General features: G+C 40.5%; 1 long non-coding RNA gene across 2 annotated transcripts in view; it reads left to right on the forward strand.

Annotated features, from left to right (window-relative positions):
- Window positions 1-20,730, forward strand: part of LOC144826417 (uncharacterized) — a 905,759-nt gene that overhangs the window by 510,563 nt on the left and 374,466 nt on the right. Inside the window, exon 5 of one of the 2 annotated variants that reach the window (XR_013609817.1) lies at window positions 19,838-20,099. The exons of the other annotated variant lie outside the window; for it this stretch is intronic. This is a non-coding gene — a long non-coding RNA (uncharacterized LOC144826417). The remainder of the gene's footprint in view (window positions 1-19,837; window positions 20,100-20,730) is intronic. 2 annotated transcript variants of the gene reach the window in all.

Below are 20,730 nucleotides of genomic sequence, written 5' to 3' on the forward strand. Positions count from 1 at the left end.
ATCTAATCAACTCCGTACCTCTGTTTAGAATGAAGGAGGTCTGGTATCTCTCTGTCTCAGGACTCGATTTCCCGACAACCTACAAGGGTAGCTTGGAAACACTGGAGCTGGATTTCTCGGCAGGAGAAAAGACAGCATATCTCTCAGTGCGTCTGCTGGAGGATTGGCTTCCTTCGGCACTTGCTGTAGCGAGATGCATCGGGCAAGTAGATAGTCGAACTGCTCCTAACCACCGTTTGTTTGCTATGGCAAGTGTGGGCATATTTATACCTTGAAGGTGCAGAGTTTGACGTAAAGGTGGACATAAAACCATCATCAAAGAGTCTCAGTTCTTAGAACACTCCATGAGTTCGTGGACAAATCAATATTCAAGCAAGGGGAAGTCCCTAACTGCTGAAGCTGAGTTTTCCAAGAAATCGTTGTGGATTTTGGGAACTAGTGGAAGTAGCAATGCCGTATTTGGACTGCATGAGCTATGTCTAAATATGGTTATGATTTCTTTGCCTATATAAGGACACAGTGATTTATACCTATATAAGGCCCTGAATCGGGAAAATTACACTAGGGTCCTAAAATGCTATACAACACCCACTCCACTTCATTATGTTCGACATTATTAAATTTAAGCACTAAAACATATCTAAAGCATGTGTTTCAATCCCACCCAAAAATACATAAAAGTGCATTTTAAATGGTTGCACAGGAAAATGAGCATTAATACTGTACGCACATAAAAGCAATGATTTCATTGTAAGCATAAACTATGGTATTGGCAATGCTAACTGAATGAATCATAAAAAAATTACATTTATGAAATGGCTCTAAATACAGAAGAAAAACGGTCGAGACCATCCCATAGCAGAATATGTAAGCTGTTTTGGTTTGTGGATAAGGTAAATATCATTTGTAGGAAATATTCAAAGAATTCTTGTTCTCTAAGAATAGTTCTACTTTAAGCAGATTACTTTGTGCCAAAGTTCATTTTTGGAAAAAAGTCAAATCAAATCGTAGAAAAATAGAGGAGTTTTTTGTTTTTTGTTTAGAAAAACGAAGGTAAAATTCAAAGTTGATGGAACGCTGTGTGCTAATTTCAAAAGTTATTCTCAGTGTCTGGAGAAAACATTAACCCATCTAGGCTGGCAAAGAAATCGTCTACCGCAGTAGGTGAAAGTTGAACCACTTCATTAAGTAGATCAATCGTACACCGATGAGAAGCATCGTCGTCAGCGTCAGTTGCATTAGCAATGTTCGCAGTAGATGGTACCTGTGTGCCCGTTGGTCCTCGTATCGCACCCTCAGCTGGAATTGCCGGTGAGACCTCAATGAATGCCGTCATCAGGATTGGTAGCCGTTGGGGGCACCACAATGCATGAGCCATTACCGAACTAAGCAAAGCGTCAACATCCGTTGGCTGAGCTGATGGAAGTGTTAGACAAATACCCATCACACATTCCTCTCCACAAAGCAGGCATTGTAGAACAGGTAAGATGCAATCTTGCCAGATTGGTCTGAACAATAGGAACCACGTGGTATTCAGATCTCTCAAACGAGCCAAGCCAAGAATCTGTGTTATGCGCTCACGATACTGCATTGCCAGTAGAGTGTTCTCCATGGTAATCTGGGTATCGCTGGTGACTGGACTTGCCATAACGGAGCAGAAGGAACAAAAATAGTATCCCTGCTACGAGTCCCAAAACAAGAGGCAGGCCGCCGAACACAGACTGCACGAAGTTTGGAAAAATGCCGAGGACTGCTTCAAATGGTGCTAATAGTCCCAAAGAAATCGTCTTAAATACATGGACAATACCACTGGTATTGCCCTAACATTTCTACGTAATGTATGGGGCAGTTTGTTGATAATAAGGCATGTATCTATGCAGAGGGCCTTGCAACTTGCAGATCATATGTCTCTCTGTACGAGGTCAGTGGCCTAGTTTTTTGTAAAAGAATGGCTTTCATTCTGCGTCAAGTATCAATTTGTATAGAAGAGATGTTCAGTGAAGGCCATAGCGGCGACTCCCCGTCTGCATACAGCAAGTGACCCTGGCTGACACACTAACGAGAAAGGCTATTCCTGGCATCATTCCACAACAGCTGTGATCATTCAACATTATGTAGCTCCCATTGCATAGCTGCCTAAAAATTGGATCTATCACTGCTGCCGGGGAACCCTGCAGGTGGCACGATAAGTTGTTTGAGGAACCATCACAGGCTCCATGTAAATTAATGCCCTGACATAGAAGTGTACCGCTCAATGTGGTTTTGCAATTTTTACCACTAAGAAATACCTCCTGTTTCCCACTCCAACATTTGTGTGTGTATTGTAAATCCCAGGTCGCCTTTATGTATTCTTTACCCAACCTTTCATACAGGCCTGCTGGTATGTGTTTTAAGCAATACTGCAACTGGAAAATCGTCACTGGTATCGTAATGGTGCCATGTATTATCCATTCAACGGCTGGTTTCTCAGAAATGGTTAATGGTAATCTTTCCAGTTTTTCTATGCTCTGCACCGTATAGTCTCCTCCCCTCTGTGCCAAAGAGATTTGTTTATCTGTAAGGTTAAATCCAGTAAACAATGACGTGGTGTTGATTAGACGCTAAGGCACATAGACTGAACAAAGGTTTTGTAACGTTCAGCCTAGCAGCATTATAGAATGCAATTAAGACTGTCCATGTTGTAACATGAGCAAGTCTTGTTCCATTATGTCTATGACAGAAGATACAATGCTGTCCAAAGAATAAATTCTGGATGAAAGAGTTGTTAACCCATTGTGAACTACAGAGCGAGCTTTCTCTAAATTAATACGATCAATTTCTCATATTCGTTCTGCAGTTTCCATTTTGCGTGACTTTTCATGCTCCATTATAAGCAGCGTAAATACCGGCGTATATGAAACGTTTATGACGTTGTTTGCGAGGTCCTAGTAAGAATTCTCTTAAATCAATGCAATCTTTAAGTAAAGTTAAGTGTTGTTTTATATCTGGGAGTGCGGATTTTTGTAGCCACTCAAGGCACAGTTTTCCCACTCTGTAAGTTTTTATTGTCCCTGGATGTTGTCTCTGGATATATGTTGGATCTGGCCTAGTTACTGTAAACCCTTGTGTCTTGTTCAGGAATCTATCTTGACAGTTATTTGTGTCTGTGGGCCAGATTAACCATTTTTTCCAATCAGGATTAGTTCTGTTTTGTTGTAAAATATAATTTACGTCTACCTCCTCATCTGTAGTCCTATCACTATCAGGTGTGGGCTTAGATATGGACGGTTTGTTTAAGTCTTTTATCTTAGACAGGCCAAGACAAGATGTCGGTTGAACAGTTTCATTTAAAAACAGAATTTGTTCTGGGATGATGCAGGCTCTAAATAAAGCTTCTAACCCTTGCACCTGCCAGTCTTTTGTGCCCCAGACAGTTTTTCTCTCAATGTTGTCTTTCCAAAAGTCAAAACCTAATGTGGACAATTGAGCATAAAGGGCCGCAGAATAAATTTGCTTAGTATTAGTCAACATACTTTTCATGCCTGTCTTATTAACATTTTTGAAGTAAAATGTTTCTGGATTTGTGACATTAAAACCTGAGAAGTATGGACATTTTTCATAACATGTTTTTGAGCTACCCTTTGGTAACCTTAAATTGGTGTGGAATCTTCAGCAGCTCAACAGGACCATAAATGTCATAATCAGCTCTGTCCCATGCTATACCACCAGGTAGAGGAACGGCTGTGATGTTTACTGAAGACAGGTCTCTTTGTTCACGATGAGATGATTTGTGTGGCTTCAGGAGCAAGTTGATGTTCTTACTTGATGTGTCCATTTTCCTATAGTTCCCATCTATCAGCTTTCCCAAACTTAAAACAAGAATGAGCCATAGTAGGGGGAAAAGTACACCTAACACAATCCAAAATTCAACCCATGGTGAAACTAGATATGTATTTGCAAGCTGGTGAAAAATTTCTGTTACTTGTTCCTTGAAAGTTTTATTTGCTTGCATTGTTTCGGGCTCACTGGGATCCTCAGAAAACGTATCAAAATTAATGAAATAGACAGAGGCAGTTCTGTCAATTGTTGGTATTGCATCCGGATTATTTGAAATCGCTGGAGCTGCTTCTTCCCTTGACATATTAGTATAGTCAAATGCTACATCATTGTAGACGGGAGTTTCTTGACGAACTGTTATTTGGGTCTCAAGAGGCACAAGATCCATGGCTTTGTTGCATAGTCCTTCTTTTCTTACTGCAGATTCTTCAAAGGTGATGAGTCTTTCAGTTTGAACCTCTTGGATAGTAGCAAGATTTGGTCATCTGCTACATCTTTGTAATCCACTGGGCCTACTACTTATTATCGGCCACATGTTGTGGTTCTACCAGGTCAATGAATACGGATCGATGCTCCTTTCTTCCAGCAAGGGGCGACAGTAACACTGTTCTTGATCCGTGGACTGCTAGTACAGGTACTGGTTTTTCTGTAATAAGGCCCAAATTCCTTCTTATCCGCTATTTTCTCTCTGACCAGATTCTCAATCTTTGGAATCCAGACAGGTCTTGCTGGTACAAGTGGTTTTTCTTCAGTGGTCGTTGGCTTCTGTATGGTGTTGCTTAGACTTCTTATTGTTTCGTTTAAGACCTGTAAAACAGCCAAACGGTCTTTGATATCAAAGGGATTTTGTTCTACCACTGAAGTATGACGATCGAGGTCTTTGACCATCATTCTAGTACCAAAAAGGATTTCATATGGAGTGATTCCACCCAGAGAATTTATTGGCAGATTGTTAAGACTACGTTAGACACTTATTGGATGTTTGACCCACCTGTCACCCGAGCCTAATACCCTAGCTGTTATAGATTGCTTTATGTCACGTTTTTTTGTTTCCACAACCGCATTTCCATCAGGATGGAATGGACTAGAGTACCACAATGCAACGCCCAAGCTGGCCATGACCTCCTTGTAAGCTCGAGAGCTAAACGCAGGATCTTGGTCATAATGTAGTATGCCGATTGCGTATGTGCCGATAAAGACTCACAAATCTTTTATAACAGTTCGGGCGTCAGCCGAGTGCTAAGGCCACATCCAAATGAATCTTGTCTTAATAGTTATGGGAACGCTTTTGTCCCTAGGGACGTCTGAGCGTGGATAGTCTAATGCTATCTAACAATGGTGTCTATACTGGGCTGGCTACACTGTTGTCAGGAATCTGGCGGCACTTCAAGCTGTGATCTCTGTAACAGACATCGCAATTAATTCCGAATTCGTAAATGTGGGCATTCATCCCTGGCCACCAGTACATCTCTTTTAATTCTAGTAGTGATTTTGAGATCCCTTGATGTATCAGACCCTCTCCCATATGTGCTTCTTGAATCAAAGCACCTCTCCGATTCCTGTTTGGAATTACCCTATCCCCCACTCCAGGGATTCGAGCAAAGGGAACGGAGTTGGCATCAATTATGTATGAATATTCGAGTGGATAGTTTAGAGGTAACGCACCGCAGCCTTTGCTTGTGGCATTGACAGCTAGCATTGTTTCACCATCTATTTGTGTTTTTAAACGAGTGATTGCAGCTACGGAAGCCGTTTGCACAGCTGCCTTCGCGGCTTCATCAGCCAATGAATTCCCTGCAACGTGAATGCCATCACGTTGATGACTCAGTGTATGGATCATGTGGGTCTTTTGCAGTTCTTTCTGTAACAGATCTACTTGTTCCCAAAGCAACTTATGCCAATGATTGTGCCACCTTTTGCGTCTTTGAAACCGTTTTTAACCCAATTCTGCAAATATTAATTGTAAGATTGGACACAGTAATACGAATCGCACACTATGAGTGTGGGGAATTCGCAATCGGTATTTTCAAGCACCATCTTGAATGCCTGTAGTTTAGCTCGCTGAGCTGTACAGTCTCCGAGAGATTGAATTTTTGTGACCATAGGTCTGAATTTACCTTCGCACCAGCGACCTTTAACAATCGCACACGTTGCACTATAAGCTTGTTTACCCCCAATTGCGGGGTGTGCTGATCCGTCTGTATACATTATACATCTGTAATGTTCTAGAGGCAGATTCTCAGTGGGCAGAGGACATTCTTGTACGTATTGTAGAAATTCTTGAGTTTTCAAGTAGGGGTCAAAAACGTATTCAACATCTATTGCAGCAAGAGAATTAACCCATTGTATCCATTTTGGATGTAAAGCTTTTGCATTCGGAATGCTCGCTTTTGTCACTGCCTCTAAGGCAGGTACAGGAGTAAAACCTTTATGCGTTTTCCCTGCACGAGTGCTTGTGTGTACAAGTGTGATTTGTAAGATATTGGTACCTTTTCACCTTCGTTACAGGTTAAGTACGTGAATCCGCATCTCCCTGGGTTGATTCGGATTACAAGGTTGCGTTCGTTTATGCGTGTCTGTAAATGGGTTGTCGCTAACATGTCTGTTTGCACTGAACGCAAAATTTCTGTGTGTTTTTGAGTCCAATTAGTTTGTTTGGAATCAGGTTTGATTAGTTCATAGAGAAGTTTAACCCTTTCTGCATAGTTCAGAATGTAAGTTCTTCCGAAATTCAGGAATCCTAAAACTGACTGTAGGTTTTTTAGTGTTTTTGGAGGTTGCAGCAGCACACATTTTTCTAAAAAAAGTTTGCTACTAGGCTTTTGTCTTCACTTGAAAGTTTGTATCCTAAGAATAGGACGTTGAGGTGGGCAATCCTTGATTTTTTAAAATTGAATCTGTACCCTTCAGAGGCGAAGCCAAGTATTATGGTGTTCACCCTGTTCAAGTGCCAGTCCAAATCATCGTCTGTAAGATAGATGTCATCGACATAAGATAATGCCTCACCAACATACGTTTGTAGTAACTCTGTTACTCTAGCTGAAAATAACCCTGCACTATTCTTGAATCCCTGTGGGAGACGACAGAGGTGACGCTGTGTCCCCATAATTGAGAAAGCGGTCAAGTACCTGCTTGCAGGTGCGATATTTTCACAGAAGAAACCGTTTAAAATATCTAATGTTGGTTTTCCGCACAATGTTATTCATCAGTGCTGCACTGTGTGCATTTTGTACTGCAAAAGTTTTGCAACAAGAATTTAAATGTCTGTAGTCCAAAACTAGACAATATGTATTGTCTGGTTTGGAGACATGAAACATAGGATTGTTCATGGACGAGTTGCATGTTTCAATCACCCCTTGGTATTCAAGTTCATCTAGGATCTCCCTGACCTGTTTTTTAGCTTCTTGCTTTTTTTTTTAACTGGATCTTATGGTGAGGAGAGTTCTCATCCCATCCCACATGATTTTTTTATATAATGCTGGAGCATGTGCTACAGCCCATTTTCTGGCATAAGTGTATTTTTTATGAATAGGAATATGATTGGAGAAGGCTGGCATAATGATCTCTTTGCCATGTGGGCACTCCCTGACAAATTCAGGTGGGCAATCTTTTTCAGCCAGAAGGATGTCATAACCCTTAGATAGTTTTTCCCAAAAGAGTGCTCTTATTTTTCTAGCTATGTCCCCCTCTATCCGGAGCGTTACTTCATATAACTTATGGGGTACACTAACCCTGGAATTGGCAGTTTCAACCTGAATGTATTCATTGAGGTCCACTATCTCCAGATGATCCTTCAGGATCTTGCGAGCTATGGTAACTTCTGCTGCGCTGTCCAGCATTGTCTGGGCCCACTCCCCGTTCTTGAGTTGTGTCCTCAAGATCCTCTGCATGTCTGACGTTCAGACTTGCTACCTTCTCCCTGGTGAATTGAGTTGTCTTATTTTTTAGAACGTGTTGATCGTCTTTAGACTTCACGCGTTCTTCCTTTTGTTCTGATCGTCCTCTTCTTTCGAGGAAGTCTGAAAGTTACGAAAGGAATGTGTATCAGTATCTTGATATCTATCAGGTTTTCTCAAATGATCCCTGTTTCTGAGGTTATGCCTCTTTTCAGAGGGCTCCTTTTGAGGACACCTACCTCTGGATTGAGAACGCTTCTCTTTAGGAAGTGTCTGTCTAGTATTTTCCAATTTCTTTTTAGGAGTAATGAGTGTATTTTTAATAAAAACTTTTTCAGCATTTTCTGTCAGTTCGGGCTTTACTCGTTTCCCTCCCAAACTATCTCTACCTAGTTCTTCATAGGATTTTTCTATTATTCTGGCCAGTTCATATAGTTGCTCAGTTACATCAAGTTCTTTTAGTTTTTGGCGGATTGCCACGGATGCTGCTTCACCTTTAATATCTATATATAAATAAAAACCAAAGTATGTCCGTTTGTCCTTTATGCATTACTACACCGTTCATCCGATCGGCATGAAACTTTGGGAAGTTGTTGTGTACCCTCCCTCGAAGGTTTCTGGCAAAAAAAAACAACCAATTGTTAAATATCAGCCCCCCCAGCCACCCAGGGCCCTCATAATCTTTCCAATACTGAACGTTTACAGTTTACGGTGCAACTCGCTTTTGCAATGACCATCAACAAAGCACAAGGACAATCGCTGCATGTGTGTGGACTCACTTTGGGGAATCCGTGATTCTTACATGGACAACTGTATGTGGCCAGCTTATGCGTCGGAAAACCTTCTGATTTATTTGTGTACGCAACGTTTACAGTTTCCGGTGAGACTCGCTTTTGCAATGACCATCAACAAAGAACAAGGACAATTGCTGCAAGTGTGTGGACTAGATTTGGTGAATCCGTGCTTATCACATGGACAACTGTATGTGGCCAGCTCACGCGTCGGAAAACCTTCTGATTTATTCGTGTACGCACCAGACGGAAAAACAAAAAATAACGTGTATCCACAAGCACTCGAATAAATAAACAGAATTAAAACAACACTTTAAAATGTTTTCCATATTAAAATGAATAAGTTTAAATTAAAATGACACAATGGAAATTGAATGTTATCACAACAAGTTTCCTTAAATTTCCTTTCTTCTGAGATCGCAGCAACGTGCGACGGGTAAGCTAGTTAGCTAATATTTATAGCTGAGACCTGTTTGAAATCCTAAAGTAACTTCATACCGACATTTAAAGCAGGTTCTGCCCCGTATTCATTTTGAATCTGTTTCAGGATGTCTGGTATCACCGCCATATATGGTACACCATGAGTTTTGTGTAGATTGCAGCAAAGACTGTACCCCAAGTGTCACAGTCCTCCAGGTGTGGTGCGATCCCCATTGGTAAACAGATTGTTAGAATCCTGTGTTTCTCATGAGGTGTACTATCGGGAAATACTGCCTCGATCTGAGTAATTTTTTGAAATAACCAGAATTTAATTTGTTCCCTTTTTGTGGGTAATTTACCAATGACTGATTGTATAGTCTGTGGTGTCATTTTATTTGTGTTCCCTTGATGAAGGGTTTGCTGTGGAATCCTGATAGTCGGTTGGACTGTTAAGAGTCCGCATCACATATTGTACCAATTGTCTATGTATTTTAATTAATCGATCTAGCTGAGCTAACAGTTCTACACCTGTCATTCTTTCAATGTCAGGATGTGTTGTATAGCTGGCTAGTACCGGCCATGTTGCTCCTGGTCTACCTAGTGAACCGAGCCTGGTAATGTTATTTTGATGTTGTAGGGCACCTTTAAACCAGAGCTGATGCTCTTGGTAAGTTAGTGGAATTTCAATGTCCTCGAAAGGAACGTATTCCGCTGGATGTTCCTCTATCATGTAGAAGTGGAACACATGTGTTGTTGGATTTGCTTGTGGAAAGATAATCTATGAATAGCATACCTCTGTCTGCCGATATTCGTTTGCCTCTATGACAAATATAACCCTATCACCTCTTGGTGATAGGCCATTTTCTATAAACTTTATAGCTATAGTTTTCCTTACATTTTCCGGGATGATTAATGCATCCGGGTCATCTTGTTAAAGACCTGTAACGTCTAAAATTGGTTGGGTATTATTTCCTGCGGATCCACCATTTTCGTTGTCGGTATCTGACATTTTGTTGAAAGTCTTGCAGAGCAAGTTTCAAGGAAACAAAGATAAAGTGCACAATAGTTTGAACACTGTATCCTTCAATGTTGAACAAAACCAAAAAATAATACATAGGATTTTTCGTCCTACTCAGTTATGGCAAATATTTTATCCTTTAACCCACTCATGACATCTATTGGAGTATTTTATGGGAAAAAAGGGGTCTCTGTGAAAAGCACAACTGAGTTACTCTAGTATCTAGCATTAAATTAGTGTCTGACCCCAAGTTGGGCGCCATGTAGTGTAGTTCCTATATTCCCAATAGGCTCTGCGCATTGGAATAATAAATCCTATAGATGTGACGTAGGACTTATGTCTACTAGGTCTCTATCGAATATATTAAACTTAATTGTGAGTGCCAGCTAGCTCAGAGGTCACAAGAAACGTTCTCGAATTCACTAGAAGGGATTAGTTTCTGACAACCACATAAACATGACAACTTTTGTTTCTCCAAGATAAAACTGATCTTCAGAGTCGTGGAAACAATAGATAGATATGTTACTCAGTCATTCGTGCATGCTTCATTTCATCAGAGGTGTAGATAAATAGAGAGACGGGCGTTTTCAATAAAAGTATTTATTGAACAGTCTTCTTTCTCATGCAGAAGAAATGAACTGCTACAATCGCGATAATGGCTGTAAAGTATAATGCATACAGCAAGAAGAGTATTATAAAATAATACTGTAAAAGCATGGTATGGTTTCTAAGCCGTAAAATACATACATAAATAAATAAAGACTAAAAAGTACTCAACTGGTGCTTCTAAAATACGCCTACCCTGATGTACCTAACCTAAGTCTAGTACGAGGGAAGAAGTAAGTGTGGTGTAGCATAAGTTTAGTATTCTTTTGCCAAGAATCTATCCAAGATTTCTCTTAGGATCTAATCAACTCCATACCATGGTTTAGAATGAAGGAGGTCTGGTATCTCTCTGCCTTAGGACTCGATTTCTCAACAACTTGCAAGGGTAGCTTGGAAACACTGGAGCTGGATTTTTTGGCAGAAGAAAAGACAGTGTCTCTATCAGTGTGTCTGCTGGATGGTCGGCTTCCTTCGGCACTTGCTGTAACGAGATGCGTCGGGCAAGTAGATAGTCGAACTGCTCTAAACCACCGTGTGTTTGCTATGGCAAGTGTGGACATATTTATACCTTGAAGGTGCCAAGTTTGACATAAAAGTGGACATAACGTCATCAAAGAGTCTCAGTTCTTTGAAAACTCCATGAGTTCTTGGACTAATCAATATTCAAGCAAGGGGAAGCCCCTAACTGCTGAAGCCGAGTTTTCCAAGTAATCGTTGTGGATTTTCAGAACTAGTGGAAATAGACATGCAGTATTTGGACTGCATGAGCTATGTCTAAATATGGTTATGATTTCTATGCCTATATAAGGACATGGTGATTTATACCTATATAAGGGCATGAATCGGGAAAATTACACTAGGGTCCTAAAATGCTATACAACACCTAGGCCTTAAATTTATCGCCTGGATTAAACTTCTTTATAACCAGGACTAGATGGGGTGAGGGTCAACCAAACAGTTTCCTGTGCATTTACCCTATAGAGAGGGACCAGACAGGGTTGCCCGCTTTCCCGATCCTTTTTGTGCTAGCCCTGGAGCCATTAGTGGCATGGGTGCGGCAGGACCTGCTGATTTGGGGGATCCCTGTGGGAGATGAGGCGGAAAACCTTATTTCTCTCTATGCCGATGATATTCTGCTGTATGTGAAGAAACCAAGGCAATCAATAGATCACATTCTACAGATCTTTCGTATATATGGAGAATACTCAGGGTACCGATAAATCATTGTTATTTCCACTCTCCAGAAGACTCCCCGCCCTTACTTCCAGGTGATCGGTGCCGGTGCAAGAGAATGGCTTTAAATACCTAGGGATTTATATCACGCGTGAACCAGCTGAATTCCATATTCAAAAGTTAGGATGACAACTAGATAGGCGTATTACAGATGCAAAACACTGGCACACGCTCCCACTAAGGCTGATGGGTCGCGCGACCCTGTTTAAAATGATGGCGCTCCCACGCCTACTATATATGCTGCAAAACTCACCCTTTGAGGCACCCCCTCCTTTCTTTCAAAGGGTGGACTCAGAAATGAGGGCATTGCTGTGGAGCTGTTGCGCAAACTCTACAGGGGGATCTTTGAAGGGGGTTTGAGGGTGCCGGATATTCATGGCTACTACTGGGCCGCGCAGTTGGTGAATGTTAATGGCTGGATGTTTGATGATCGGGTAGAACCAGTTTATAGAGTTGATAGTTTGGCCATGGGCTCGCGAGGTCCGCAGACATTACTCTACAGGAAGAGAGTTGATAGACTCCTTCCAGAGCTTACACAGACGGTGGTGAGGGTGTGGAAAGTGACCACAAAGTACTTGGGTTGGGAGAAGGAACTCTCCGGAATGATTCCACTCTGGGCAGGAGATTTTCTGTAGGAGGTAGGCAGCTTGGACAGCTTCACCAAATTGGAACAGCTGGGAAGTGAGACACAAGGCGACATTTGGAGAGGAGGTGTGTACGTCATTTTGAAAGAGCTACAACTAGATGACAGGATGGGGCGGGGAAATGGCTTCCATACATGCGATTAGGGCATGCACTAAGGAAACACATAAGGGAAGGGCAAACAATAACAGAGGCTGCACCACTAGAGGATAGGTTATTGACAGAGTAGATACACAAAAATACAATATCCCTTTTCTATAGAAACATAAGCAATAATGCCCCGGACCCCATGCGCACACTTAGGCAGACATGAGAGCAAGATGTCGGTACTTTAGATGAGGAACAGTGGGTGGAAGTGCTTTAGGGCCCAAGGGAGGTGGTGATTCAGGCCAGATTCTGACTCATACAACTCAAGGTGTTGCATAGAGTGTACTACTCTAGGTCAGTGTAATATAGAATGGGGAAGTGCGAAAGTACAAGTTGTCACAGGGGATGTGGGTCGGAGGGATCCTTCAATCATGTGCTCTGGGAGTGCCTGAACATTTAAGAATTTTGGACGAAGATAGCTTGTGCAATGTCGGCAGAAGTGGGCATGGAAGTCCCACTTGAGCCTAAATGGTTCCTCCTAATAACAGAGGTAAACGAGGACTGGCCACTACATGTGAAGCAGTGGCTGATGTTGGCGGCTGTGGTTGCTAAACGCAATGTAGCAAGGAAATGGGAGTCGATATCCAACCCAACACTGGAAGAATGGGAAAATGATCTGGACGGGTGCTGGCAAGCAGAATTAGTGATTTAGAAAAGTAGAGGGTGTCCCAAGAAAGGGGAGAAACTGGTTGGCATGGCAGACATATCGAGGACTCTAAGAGGTAAGCAGGGTACTAATGTGTTCATTATTAACTTGGACTTAGATGTGTTAGCAGAGGTAGATGATTCATCTGTAAAAAAGGGATTGATGATGCAATATAAATGTTCTTTGTATGTACAACAATATCTGTGGATTAATAAAAAGAGTTAAAAAAATAATCCTACACTCAGAAGCACGTTCCATCTATGGGGCCAAAATGAACAACTACATTTCAGCGAAGCTGCCTATTCTCCTCTTGTTACACACTGAAGCCACTGGCATATGCCAAACAGCTTGCATCACTCATACGACTGCACACCACTACTCTACATTACCTAGCTGACAAACGTGGGTTATCTGGAGGCACTAGACCCTCGTGAAATGCTGAAACACTGCTGCTCGAACCTCCAATCTTCAAAAAGGAAAGATTTATAGCTCAATACTTCTCAGAAAGCACGACCAAAATATGGAACTCCTTACCACCAAACCTATGCACCAGCACTATGAAGTTTATCTCTGAATCGGAGCTTAAACCCTCCTGTGTCAAAGAAACTGTTGCTAACTGTTCCCCCAGTTTTGACCTCACTGGGTTAGTCTTCGCGCTGAGCAGTGCCTTAAGATCAACTGCACTACCTCCATTTCAATAGACTTTATCTTTAACGTGGCACCAGTAGACATCCTGATAAACCTATGATATAACTGCAGAATGATATACTACACTCCAACGTTCTTGGATTTTAAATATACCTACATCTTTGGATAATGGAAATTTGTGCCTTTGTACCAATCAGATTATGTAAACCTTTACCTTATGTAATGATCCATTTCTATTGTACAGTGCTCTGCGCTATACAACCATGCATAAATAAAATCACAGCAGGGACTGTCCATCACCCATGTAACACCTCATAATCATCGACTCAACATGGAGTGCACGGACTACCACTGCCACCTGCACTAAAGGAATGTGATAAGCGTTGATGACTCAGCTAGCAAAAATCCTCATATTAAACACAAATGAGCGAAGGGTATTATTTTCTCTAGTTGTATAGTACTTATATAGGGCGTAATACCTCTGAAAAAGTGCAAGTGTGCTTCTACCCCATCACTATGTAGGAAACAAAGGCCTCTTTTATCTGCCACTTGAACTTAATCCTTGATTTTACATTATGGAAATAAGCACTGCAAAATACATCTTCAGCTAAAAGAGTACATTAAACGCAGACACAATCACACGTTCACTTGTGTTGTACTAATGCAAAGGAAATGCTCTGAAAACAAATTAGCACTGGTTCCCGCAGCAGCGGAATACCGTTACAAAGCAATAGTTCTGCTGAGTACTGCTGATTTATTTATAGAGCACTACTGTTACAGAGGACTTATTTTGCATTACTGCATCAGGAATTAATGGGTAATGCAGGATTGTCCTCTCTTCTAACTCTTTCTGACGTATGCCCGCTTGAATAGAACAAGGGCTGTAAAATGCAAAATTCAGACCCATTTTACAACATTTGCTAGGGAGGAACCACTTTCCAACCCCAAACCAACCTTTTTAGAAAGGCAAGCTTTATTCCTGAGCTCTGGCGTTGGGCACTTTACATGAAGATAGTGAGTAGTTCCACTGGGGGAAAGTGGGAGATGTCACTTATAAAACTGGACAGTGCCAGTGGGAGAAGTGCGCGGGAGTATCCTATTAGCATTTTAGGCACTGTTGTCCTGGTAATGTTACCTCCATTGTAAATGGGTGTGTACCCCTGCCCGGAACGCTTTTATTGCAAGTGAAATTGGACTTTATTTTGGGCCTGGTGTTATGCTACCCTAGCGTGGGCACAGAAGGCTAGGTCTGTGTAAGAATGAAGGTGAGAAGGAGACTTGGTAAATTAATAAAGATGTTTATTCTTCAAATGGATCCAAGCCACAGAAGACCTCTTGTCAGGAGTAACAGCAGGCTTCAACTGTCCACTCACAGTTTTAGTCATGAGCAGCTGAATACACATCATAACATTCTAAAGCACCTGGCAACAGGAGTGGAGGCCTAAGATGAAAGTATCTTAGGATGCCACATATCTCTATTCTTTATAAAGAAACAAAAAGAAAGCTGCCACATATCTCCATTCTTTATAAAGAAACAAAAGAAAAGCTACACCTTAAGAAACATAACACAAAACTGTAGTTAACAAAATCTTTCAAAAATTTAGGAGGAGAAGAAACTCTAGACGATTTGTGAACATTGTCAGGCATCACAGAAGAATGTTTAAAACTATAGTCTTTAGAACATTTCTTATCAGGAGTACAAATGAAATCTTTCCAAACCACCACCACCCAGTTCAAATTCCAAATGCGGTGGTCAGCAGTTTTAACAGCATTTTGAAAAATGTTAATGACTTGTATGGGTTTCAAAAATTTAGAAGAAGACTTTTTCTTTGAAGGATTTTTTATAAGAACCCAATCTCCAACCTTTACTGAAGTTATTTTTACACTTTTTTTTAAATCATGAAACCTTTTTCTATCTTCAATTTTTTTGGACTCAATCATATTCCAATTACTTTTTTCATTCTGAGAAAATGTGTCTGGTTGCATGTCATTGACCCATGGGGGTGCAATAAAAGTGTTCAGACATCTAGCCCTAAATAGTTCAAAGGGAGGTCTTCTAGTGACAGCATGTGGTGACAACCTGTACGCCTCAACTTTCTTTCAAATTTGAATATGCCAGTCAAGACCTGTTGAACGAGCCATGTCAATAGTCTCTTTTAACATCCGATTAAACCTCTCAACCATACCGTTGGTTTCTGGGTGGTATAAAGAGGATCTTTTGTGTTTAATACCATGTTTAGACAAAAACAATTGCATTTCCCTGGATACAAATTGAACACCATTGTCCGTAAGAATAGTTGAAGGTATACCTTCCCTTGCAAAATGTTTTTCTAAGAATGAAATGACATACTTGGTTTCAATCCCTCTAGAGATGCCTATCTCAGGCCACTTCGAATACAAATCAACGAAGACAAAAACAAACTATTCAGAACCTGAAGACTGTATGGGGCCAGGAATATCAAGACAATGGGTTGTACTTTTGGCTTGAAAACTCTCTTACTCAAGGTACACTCAAAGTAATCTCTTATTTTGAGTTCCACCTGTAAATCCATCCCTGGCCACCAATACAACATCATAAGTGTCTCTTTTGTCTTGGATATCTCTTGATGTTTCCAATGTGCAAGGGAGATGAGTTCTTCTCTAAGAGAAGCAGGGGGAACCAGTCTCAAACCCCTGAAAAGCAAACCATTACTCTCAGATAATTGCTCCCTCACATGACAAAATCTCTCCAAATTTTCATCATCCTTAGGTTTACCCTTCCAACCCATATTAAGATTCTGTAGAACTCTTGTTAAAACAGCATCCTCTGATAAAGCTTTTTCCTATCTTACTTTATCAATTACGCTCTTATCAATGGTACAAACCATTTCCTCATCCTGTTCAAACTCATCACTGCAGTCCAATTCATCTTTAACAACTAGTCTAGACAAAGCACCAGCCACTTTGTTTTCTACACCAGGCAAGTATTTGATGTCAAAATGATAGTCCTGCAACCCAACAACCCATTTTGTTATTCGACTTGAGAAAGCATCTGTGCCTTTCTTAGTAGAAATTTCACACAAAGGCTGTGGTCAGTCCTGACCTCAAACTCACAGCCCCAAAGAAAGTTCTTTAATTTCTTTATTGACCAATAAACAGCAAGGGCTTCTCTTTCAACTCAATACCGTAGCTCAGCGCCTCGCAAACTTCTTGATAATAAGAGTATAACTCGTTCTTGAGAGACATATTTTTGAACAAGCACCGCACCAAGCCCTTTTAAACTTACATCCGTAATCAAAATGGACTTCTTTTCCGGGTTAAAACTACATAACTTGGGAGCAGCCTTTAACCTGTCTTTAAGAGTACAAAATTATTTTTCACATTCATCATCCCAGAGGAATTCACAACCTTTATGGAGTAAAGCCCTCATATGGACAAACAAAGAAGCAAACCCACCAATAAATTTACCGTACTATTCCGTCATGCCTAGGAAGCTCATTAATTCTTCTTTGTTAGTGGGAGAGGCCATCTTCTGAATGGTCACAATCAAACTATCTTTAGGTAAAACACCACCTTCTGAAATAGTATGGCCTAAATATTCAATTGCACTCTTCTGGAACTTGCATTTATCAATCTTTACTGTTAGATTGAATTCATTCAACCTATCCAACACCATGAAAAGTCTCTCATCATGTTCATTATTATCTTTTCCAAAGATCAAGATATCATCTTGATACACTCTAACACCTAAAAAGTCTCTCAAAACATTTTCTAAAGCTCTTTGAAATACTGAGGCCGCTGAGACAAGGCCAAAAGGGAGTATTGCAAAGCGAAACGTACCAAAAGGGGTAACAAATGCTATTAGGTCCTTTGAGCTTTCGTCTATCTTGATCTGGTGGTATGCGGACCTCAAATCTATAGTACTGAAAACCTTCGCTCCCTTCAATAACATCAACATATTGGTGATTTCTGGAAGCGGATATCTATCCACCACAACATTTTAATTCAATTCTCGAAGTTCCACACATAGACGAAGAGACCAGTCCCCTTTTTTTGCTGCGACCACTGGAGCGACCTATTGAGTAGCTTCAACATCTTCAATAATCCCTTCTTTCTTTAGCCGCTCTAACTCATTCTTGACCTGTTCCCTAACTGCAACAGGTACATTACGAACTTTGCTACATACAGGTTTAGCATTGTTAAGCAAGCGAATGTGATGCACGTAACCTTTGAGACATCCTAGTTTTTCTGGGAAAACTTTTAGAAACTTACTTCTCAAATTATTTGAGAAATCCATGCTACAATTGTCATTTACAACAAATATCACACTTGACCTAAACTCTTTTTTTAACAGGCTAGGTGGTGAGGAATTTGGATCTAACATCACACCCAGATCTTTTTGGTGGAACCAGCTCAATATGCTGTCACCCTTCTGCGAAATGTACATTTTTGCGCGGGTTAACCTTTGTTTATAGTCAATTAAACCCCCAAAATAACCGATGAGTTTAATGGGTTCTCCCCCATGGGCAAAAGGTCTTATATCTGGCGTAATTTTTTTTGACTTTACCTTGTATTTCTTTGATGTAAAATTCTTTTGAAATGATGGTTATTTTGGCACCAGAGTCGAAAAGGACTTTAGTGAGTTTTCCCTCTACCGACTTGAACAGAGCTTTTCTCTTTAGTCTCACCATTTTACTTAATAACGTCATCACATTTGGGAGAGTCTTCAATTCTCTTTGCAATTACAATTACATCCTCTAAATTTGGCTCATCCTTTTGCCAGAGTTCCTCCCTGACATGTTCAATGCTGCAACCCAACATAAACTGATCACGTATCCTTTCATCTAAGGTTGCCCCAAATTTACAGGAAGAGGCCAACTTTCTGAGGGATGTAACATCATTTTCGACACTTTCATCCTCCAACTGTGCCCTCCGTCCAAAGTGATACCTCTCAAGGATGGTACTTACCTTGGATAAGTAATGTTTATCTAATTTAGCTATACAAATTTCATATTCATTGAGGCTACTATCATCAAGGTCAGGAATATGGTCAGAAACTTCCTGACCCTCTGATCCCAAACAGTGTAAAAGCAAGGCTGTTTTTCTTTCTGCGCTTAATGAAGATCCACATACACGTACGTATCTTTCAAAGACCTTACGCCATTTTTGCCACCTAATAGGAGAGTCTCCCGGTGATGACAAAAAAAATGGAGGTGCAGTAACATTCTGCATGCTTGCTGTTTTGAAATGAAGAAAAGTAATCAAAAACTAAATAAAGTCATAACCAGACAACAAAAGTAAAAAACACTGTCTAAAGAGAGTTAGAAAGACATCAGAGAACATTAAATTGCAAACTAGAATAGTATACAATTCCTATAACATGTCACAGGAAGAAGAGCTTAATGGCAATGTTCTTTTCAAAGTAGCATGTGTGTCGCTGTGTACACTCCTTGATCTCTATGAAGTGTATGTGTCACTGTGATGACACACATTAATAATAAACTGTTGTTTCATTAAAATAGTGTGTGTATCACTGAGGAGAGACACACTTCATAGAGATCAAGGAATTGGTGTATCTCCTCAGTGATACACACACTATTTTAATGAAACAACAGTTGATTATTAATGTGTGTCATCACAGTGACACACACACTTCATAGAGATCAAGGAATTGTTGTGTGTCACTGTGATGACACACATTAATAATAAAGTGTTGTTTCATTAAAATAGTGTGTGTATCACTGAGGAGATACACCAATTCCTTGATCTCTATGGAGTGTGTGTGTCACTGTGATGACACACATTAATAATAAGGTGATGTTCCATCAAATGAGTCTGTGTATCACTGAGGAGATACACCAATATAAAAATGTTGGATTACTGTTGATGAAGTTTTAAAATTTTTAAATCAAATTTGGACTCGTTTTTCAAGTAAGCCTTGAAACATTGAAAGACTTATCTGTGTGTCCGATATTCTTTTCTTTTTTCCTTGAAGTGGCAGTAATTTACCTCGGATATCTTGTGCCGAAGATCAGATGTTTAAACAAGTTGCCAAGCAACACCAAGATGGCCGCCACGTTGACGTGAAATGCGCAATGACGTCATGCGCCTCCCATAATGCACTAGTCCAGTGATGCGTAGGAGTCGGAAGAAGAAGTCAAAGCCGGTGTTCCAGAAAGTGACGTGCAAATCAACTCGAGATGGAAGACTCGCTCAAGAGTCGGCGCTCGAATATGAACAAACGAACTCGACTGAAGGTAGACGTCGTTTGAAAATATTTTAAATGATGAGCGTTACCAGTCTTTTGGGAATCCGACCTAAGAGAGGTCTTCTGGGTATCAAGAAGCCCTGAACCACTGGCCAATTCCTCAACATAGACAGCGATAGCGCAGTGATTGACAATGAAGTCGCAATTAAGGAGTCGACTGTCCATGCGCAATATTTTCAGTTGTGCGGTTGACAGTGCATATACAAAATAGTCACTCCAGTTGTGATATCAATGCGCTTCCATAGCAAATGAAGAGAACAGTCAGAATATGCATAGATAAATAGATAGATAGATAGATAGATAGATAGATAGATAGATAGATAGATAGATAGATAGATAGATAGATAGATAGATAGATAGATAGATAGATAGATAGATAGATGGGGATAGATAGATAGACAGATAGATAGAGTGAGGGCGATAGAAAGATAGATAGAGTGATGGCGATAGATAGAGTGAGTGCGATAGATAGACAGATAGTGTGAGGGCGATAGATAGACAGATAGATAGAGTGAGGGCAATAGATGGATGGATAGATAGATAGATAGATAGATAGATAGATAGATAGATAGATAGATAGATAGATAGATAGATAGATAGATAGATAGATAGATAGATAG

This window comes from Lissotriton helveticus, chromosome 3_2 (assembly GCF_964261635.1).
Source record: "Lissotriton helveticus chromosome 3_2, aLisHel1.1, whole genome shotgun sequence".
Lineage (NCBI taxonomy): Eukaryota > Metazoa > Chordata > Amphibia > Caudata > Salamandridae > Lissotriton > Lissotriton helveticus.